This window comes from Parasteatoda tepidariorum, chromosome 1 (genome assembly GCF_982258835.1).
Source record: "Parasteatoda tepidariorum strain Cologne lab strain chromosome 1, Ptep-v5.0, whole genome shotgun sequence".
Taxonomy (NCBI): domain Eukaryota; kingdom Metazoa; phylum Arthropoda; class Arachnida; order Araneae; family Theridiidae; genus Parasteatoda; species Parasteatoda tepidariorum.
Window position 1 is genome coordinate 113,244,377 of NC_141755.1, and position 7,792 is coordinate 113,252,168.

The 7,792-nt window shown below is 34.3% G+C and overlaps 1 long non-coding RNA gene across 1 annotated transcript; it reads right to left on the bottom strand.

The window, feature by feature from the left end:
• Window positions 1–482: 482 nt before the first annotated feature.
• Window positions 483–7,262, bottom strand: LOC147816735 (uncharacterized). The gene is made up of 2 exons (XR_015435956.1): window positions 7,113–7,262; window positions 483–520 (listed from the first exon to the last, which is right to left on the bottom strand). It is a non-coding gene; the product is annotated as an uncharacterized LOC147816735 (long non-coding RNA).
• Window positions 7,263–7,792: the final 530 nt, after the last annotated feature.

A 7,792-nucleotide genomic window follows, 5' to 3' on the forward strand; every position in this document is an offset into this window, starting at 1 on the left:
AGATTTGGCCGTGATAAATTCGGTAACAACTGGTTTTTACTAACTTCTAACTACGAAACTTCTTTCAAAAAAGATAAGTAGGTACTTTACGTAGTACTAGGGCAGCACAATGGGCTATTAGCTGGCCTCATCAAAAACTCAAAATTCTGAGAATTATAACAACTGTGCTTATTTTTGTTTAACAATTATGTTTAAATAAGTATTTTTTTAAAAAACTGAACTACTCTCTTGCTTGAGTAGTAAATATTCAGAGTTTTCGTTATTTGCGTAACACAAATATTTAGAAAGCAGATTTATTTAAATTGACATATTAACAAAAAATATAGTAATGATATCAAAACTTTATAATAATATTTTTCTTTGTCTCTCATTCAGATTTTGTCTCTGAAACTGTTTTTTCTTCTTAGTTGCTGCTCTTTTACCTTTTTCTTCTTCGTTTTCTCTGTTTTTTGTTGATAGTCTGCATACTTAAGGGGGTTTTCTTCTTTCCGAGATCTTCCATAATCTTTTCGTGCTATACCTTCTCCGGAAAAAGAAAATAATGTATAAATTGAATGAATATGGCACTAAAAGTCCGAAAATACATATTTAACAAATTGGAAATAATTATTAATTAAAATGATTTAAAATTTTGATTCCTAAAAAAATTGATTGTGTTAAACTTTGTTTAATTTCAAACTCGGACTCTACAATCTTATGCTAACTTGAGACAGTTTTACTTCCTAACGATATTTATTTTATTTTATAACCGTTGCTGAACAGCTGACCCAATTTTGGGCTCACGACAACTAATGTTCAACTCAGTAGCCTTGTAATTTTTGAACCAATCCAGAAGACAAGGAAACTTCTGAATCAGATGTTTGATTTGTTATGGGAACATGGAGGACTTACATGGAGAAGAAAACCACGAACACCTATGGTTAGCGTGAGGGCAAAGGGATTTAATTCCCTCTACCACTGAAGATATGTTAAGTCAGCCCTGTGGTCGGTGCGAGTCGGGTGCGGAATTCGAATCGATCAGCTATCGGTGGGATTCGCACCCGGTTCACTTCATTAGAAGCCAACGCTTTATCCCCTGAGCCACCACGAATCAAAAAATAGTATTCTTAAAATCATCCTCCGAAATACTTAGCTTTAGATATTATCCCGTATTATTTTTATTGAAGTTATACTTCTTATGCGACTTCCAAAAAAGTTGCGTTAAACGTTTAACGATACATTTTTATTGGCCGGGAAATAACGTGGTAGTTTTCCCTCATTCATTTCCATACTGTTTCGGTTCTCATTAGCATAAAAGTCATAAAAGTATTGTTTTTCTATAAATATTTTTTTAGTTTGATTTGATACACATATAATTTAATAGGATAGTATTTTTTATTTTCAAATTTATTTCAATTGTAAAAAATGAGTGAAAACAATCTCACGGACAATGCAATGGATTAAAGGTTATGTCAAGGTAGGTCTCTTGAGAATATCAATTGATTGTTAGGTTTTCTCTTTTGAAATTACATTATGACGCATTCACATACATTATTAATACAAATACATTTTCCATGGCGAGACGATGAGACAACCACAAGCACTTCCACTGGTTCAAGAGGTCCAGGAGGGAAAAATGCACAATATTACCGTTATTACAGAGCACGGAAGCGAGCGGAGCAGGAAAAAGAGTCGTTGAATAGAACTAGTGATCCTTCTATGACTGCTGATTCTTTTACAATTAACGTCGCAGGTTACGAAGTTTAACTTCTTCCACGCGGAGGGACTCCACGCACTATTTTTTTATTTTATGACAGTCGTTGAACAGCTGACCCAATTTTGGGTTCACGACTACTAATGTTCAACTCAGTAGCCTTGTAATTTTTGAACCAATCCAGAAAACAAGGAAACTTCTGAATCAGTAACCCCAGAGGTATGATTTGTTATGGGAACATGGAGGACTTTGTGACTCGACAGATTTAACGTGCATCAGTCACCATTTCTTCAGCCAGCTGGGATCGAACCCTAGTGCCCTACCAACCAGACTATCCCGCCCTTTCCTAACGATATTCAAATTGTTGGATTTAAATTTTAATAAAAAATTAGTTTAAAGATCACAAAATGTTTTATTGTATTAATACATGTTTGGTTCGTCCTAACACATCCCGTTAACGCAGAAGAAAAGCTGAAAATTATCAAGCCTTCATTTGTCTTCCTACTTTAATTGGATTTCGTACTGGTCCTACTAATAAATAAAATTTTCCTTTTAAGGAATTGATCAGAAAGTTAAAGATCGTTCCTCTCCAACGCACCAAAGAATGGACTGAATTACGATTCCCAGTAGAACACCGAAACATCACTGGCTGCGGTTAGTAAGCAGTTGGGTGACTACTTTGATCAGCCCTAAACCGTCGCCAATAGCCCATTGTACAGTAATAAAAGTGCGACGTAAATAAAGTACCTACCAACCCTATTTGGTTTGACAGATTTAGTATCGATTTCCATTAGGCAAACTTAAACCTAGTCAATTTGATTGGTTATCATTATAGCTTGATCTAAAATTTTGTTCTCGGAATTCTTAATATGATAAAAACTTGCATAAAGTTTCTCATCCACAAGATTATCCAGAGTAGAAAGTTAATTAACACTTTAATTGCATTTTGTATTCATTAGATCCACTCTCGAGAATTAATTTTATTCAACATTGAAATAGATTTTTGCGAGAAATTGAAATAAATTGTTGCGCACTTTTGTCATTCAAAGTATCCTAAAAAAGAATAACTTCTTTAATAAAAACAGGTAATATATTCTTACTCAGGTCTAACTAAAATTGAAACTAAAATTGATTCAATTTAATGAATTGAACAAAACAAGTTTAAAAGAGATTTATTTGAACTTAGATGGATAGATAAAAAAAGTATTTTATTAAAGGATTTGTACAAAAGATATAGGAAGACTAATAGTATGAATTGAATAATTACCGAACGATTACCAAGAACTTCATATATTTAACTAAAAATATTAAAAGAAAACGATGGTAATAGTTCTTTTTGCCATAGCGAGGAACTATTTGGGTGAGAGCGTTGTCCTGCTTTAAAAGAAATCTCTTAAATGTACCAATAAAAACTAAACTCATTGGCACGACAGCCCACAGAGGCCCTACTGTGCCCATCTCAGTTTGCTTGACCTAGGGCTTTGGGGTGCAGGAGCAGATGTTCCGGTTTAGGTGGTCAGCCGAACGCGGAACCCCCAGTGTTAGTTCCCAAGCATGCTTGGTACTCATTTATCGACCCACTGAAGAGATGAAAGACAAGGGACATGACGATTCCATAATACAAACGGACTTAGAAAGAGAAAGAAAGGGGAAAATGAGCTCGACATCGAGAAAACGTTGCTGGTGAGAGCATTAGCTAAGCACAGTGTTTCCCAAAATTATGAGTTTTGTGTACCCTTTCTAAATTTTTCGTAACGCTGTGTACCACTCATAAAAAAAATGAATGCATTTTTTACTGTAAAAAAATTGCGCAAAAGTTAAAAATCACAACTGGCTATTGACACCGCTAATTATTAACTGTTAACTCTGCAAACAATAGCCAATAGAAAAACACGTAATCGTAAATTTTCATGGCTAGCTTTGTTTTTAAATAAAATTTTTTGAAAGTTTCGTTTGTTGCAAGATATTTCGCATAAGAACGCGTACCCCCTCTAAACTGTTCACGTACCCCAGGGGGTACGCGTACCACACTTTGGGAAACACTGCTCTACAGGGCTGTTCAAACGCAGGGTTAAAAAATGGTTCGATTTCTTTTATGGGCGATCTCAACTCTCGCCATTTGGGGTTCCCTTCCCTCTCCTCCCCTTTTCATTTGTGTCTTTTCTTTATATTTTTCGTATTTATTTGTTCAAAATAATTTCCACAACGCTTTCTTTTAAAACTATGCAGTTTTCAGTCCCATATAGTTTCCTAACTAAAAAGATTTGTAATCTATTTGAAAATCCAGACATAGAGGGGGGGGGGGGGAAAGGGTTCTGCTCTGAGGCCGTTTCGATTTCCAATTTATAAAATTTATTTTAAATTATAAAAATTTTAATCGTGTAAATAATTAACTGCAGTTAACATAGATAAGTCTGAAGATTTATTCCCATCACATTTTTAGCTGTCAAAAACGGATTTCAAGCGTGTAATACCATTATCATAGTTGTCAACTCCACTAAACTACTGGATTTCGTCGGTTTCTACTGATTTATTAAAAAAATCTTTTGAGGTTTGTACATTTTTTAAAATTCTCCAAAATTGAGTAAATTACTTAAAAAAATCCCTATTGAAATAGAATTTTTGCTCAGATTATTGCTTGCTTGAACGTTTAAATAAGTATTACTCATAAATAATGAAGCGAACTTCATTTACAGAAATCAGTTTAAAACTTTTTATTTCTTCAAAAATATTCAGTTTATTTTTATTCAAAACTCTCTTTTTAAATAAATTTAAAAAAAAAATCTTTTTACTACATTTGATGAATTTAATGCCTATTACTATTCAAAAAGATGAATAAACATAATACATAACATTTCAAGTAAATTTAATATCAATGATAACTGGAAAATAAAATATTGCAGTTTTTGTATTTTGATGACATTTCCTATATGTGAAACATTATGCGACAGCTATCATGAAATTAACATTATTTCTCAGAATCTACTGGATTTTTTTCTGTCCATATATGCCATCCTTTATGGAGAAATGTGGTATAATAAAGCTATAGACGTTTTTCTGATAAAAATCTTGCCATATAACTTGTTATGAAGAAAAAAATCACAAAAGGTGTAAGATTGAATTGCTTGGGATAGTTTCTAGGGGAGAGCTTGAGTCAAGAGCTTTTTTTGAATAACCACCTTTTCACGAGCTTGTCGTCCCGCAGTGGACTGATCGTTAAGACACAGTTCCCAGCAGATCACCGAAGTCAAGCATTACTGGCTGCGGTCAGTGTGCGGGTGGGTGACCACTTGGATTGGTCTACGTAGAAACGAAGGGTGTGCGGTATGGGTCCTCGTTAAACTGTTCCATTGTAAAGTGCTCAACTTCGCGTGCAGGTCATCGGGCTACCGAAGCAGGGGTGCCATCCCCTCTGCAGAGGATCAAAATTGTGATGGCATGTCTTCGGATTATCCTAAGGGATGTTTCCCAGACCGTCACCAATAGCCCATTGTGCAGCTCTAGTGCGACGTAAATGAGCTGCTACAACAACAACGTTAATTAATTCAGAGAATTCCAAAAAATATAGAACATACTCTTTACAAGCTGTTCAAATCTTTTTACGAAGGAACCTTTAAAGTTTTTATTTTATTTCTATTATATTATTTTTGTTTTATTTTTACCATCGCTGAACAGCCGAACCCAATTTCGGAAATACGACTACTTATGTTCAACTCTGTTAGCCTTGCCATTTTTGAACTCAATCCAGAAGACAAGGGAACTCCGGGGAGAAATTTGATGGAACTGATCCACATTTGTGTGACATGGCGAGAAAAACCTCCCACGGTTAGCCTGGGAGGGGACTCTAGCCTGTGATTCGTCGACCACTATTACGTCAGCACTGTGGTCGGTGTAAGCGGAATTCGCATCAACCAGCCATCGCTGGGATTCGAACCTGGTTCACCTCATAAAAAGGGGAACGTTCTATTTCCTGAGGCACCACGGCTCTCACACATACATTTTATTTTATTTTATATCCGTCGTTGAACAGATTCGGGTTTACGAATACTTATGTTCAACTCTGTAGCCTTGTCACTTTGAACCAATCCAGAAGACAAGGGAACTCCTTGATCAGTATTGATAGAGGTATTATTTGTTATGGGAACATGGAGGACTCGACAGATTTTAACGTGCATCATTCACCATTTGGTCTTTTGGATGAAACTAACCTGCATTTGAATTACATGGAGAGGAAAAATACGAAAATCTCCCATGGTTAGCTTGACGACATGGGGATTCTTATCAATGATTCGTCTACACTGAGGATGTTTTACGTCAGCACTGTTGTCAGTGCAAGCCGGAATTGTATCAATCAGCCATCCAACATGGAAAGGTGAACGCTCTATCCCATGAGTCATCACGGCTCAACATAAAACATTGGAAAAATATGGGAATTTTTCCATATGGGGAATATTTATTATAGAATATAATATATATACAAATTTTGCAGAAAATATTTTCAGCTAAAGCATTTATAATTGAAACGTCGAATGAACAGATCAAAGGTTAATAGGTGTTTTTCTTAATTCCAAAAATAATTTATGTTTGAAGGCAAGATTAAAATGGCGCACGAGCGGTAACTATCGTAAAATGGTAGGAAAACAGAATTAATAAATTTTTTACTGCTTTCCTAATTTTCTCGAGTTAACTCGGTTATGTAGCATAAATTGAAACTATTTATTATTCCGAGTAAACTAATGCATAGCAGAATTCGTTCTTATTAGGCCGGAGGCAAAACAAGAAATGATAATAATCTCCAGTGATTGGAAGTTTGCCAATATTTGTTTGGGAGGTTTGCTATTTGTGGGACTGCAGGCGTGTTTTGCACAATTGTATAGACGATGGTAAATGAATTTACATAAATAAGAGTAAAAAAAAATGACGTTCGCTAGTGAAAGTACTGCAGATGATTTTTCAGATGATGAAGATGTGAACATATACAAAGACTAATATTTAACTTTTTTAATTTGCCGGAGATAATTTGGGATTGTAAACTGTTTGTAGATTGAATTTTTTACACATAAATACATAATGTTTTACACATAAATGTTTTGCTTTAGTTCCTTGGATTTAAATAAATAAAAAAAATATGCTGACTTTTTCCCAAGAAAATCGTTAAGGGAAGCGGCATAAAATGACGAATTGAAGAAAAAACATATTTATGCAAAAAAAGACAATATTTCAGATAATGCAATCATTGATACAAAACATGAAATCATAAGCTATCCTGAAAATAGGAAAGTTTATAATCAGAGTAAATATAATGCTTATATTAACCTTTTAATAAAAAAGTTATATGGGCTCAAAGAGCTAAAAGTTATGAAAGATTATTTTAGTTTCCTAAATATACAATAGAAAACTACACACAAGAGCTACATACTTATACAAGAAATGCTTCATATATATCATGCTTATCATGTTTGAAGAGGTATTTTAATTTATTTTTCGAAATTTCTTCAAAAAAGGAATTAAAAGCAATTAATTCGGAATTATTAGCAACTAATTACTAATCGACAAAAGTAGGGATTTAAATATTATATTTTATGGATGTATGAATGGATCCGCCCTATATACGGATGTGACGTATGGGTGAGGCAGAAGTCGAATTCTTGTCCATAGATGGCGCTACTGGAAAACAGGAATAATAGCGCCATAACAAATCATTATCTTTGGGGTACTGATCCAGGAGTTAGTTTCCTCGTCTTCTGGATTGATTCAAAATGACAAGGAAACGGTGTTAAACATTAGTAGTCGTAAACCCAAAATTGGGTCGGCTGTTCAACGACGGTTATAAAAAAAGAAGGAACTAAGAAATCTGTGAAATCACTAATGAGGAAGGTAATGTAAAAATACATACAGAGGTTTGATTGCCTGAGGAAATGGTTTTCATAATCCTCGTCACTTCTTTTTTTTCTCTGCGATAATCAAAGGTTGGACATCAGTAAAAAAAATTTTTCTTTCTTGCTTAAATAATTTTAATCAATCCTTAATGTGTCCTTTATGCAGTAAAATCTCTTGGAAACCTTTATTAACTTTAAAATTGCTATCGAAATGGCAAGA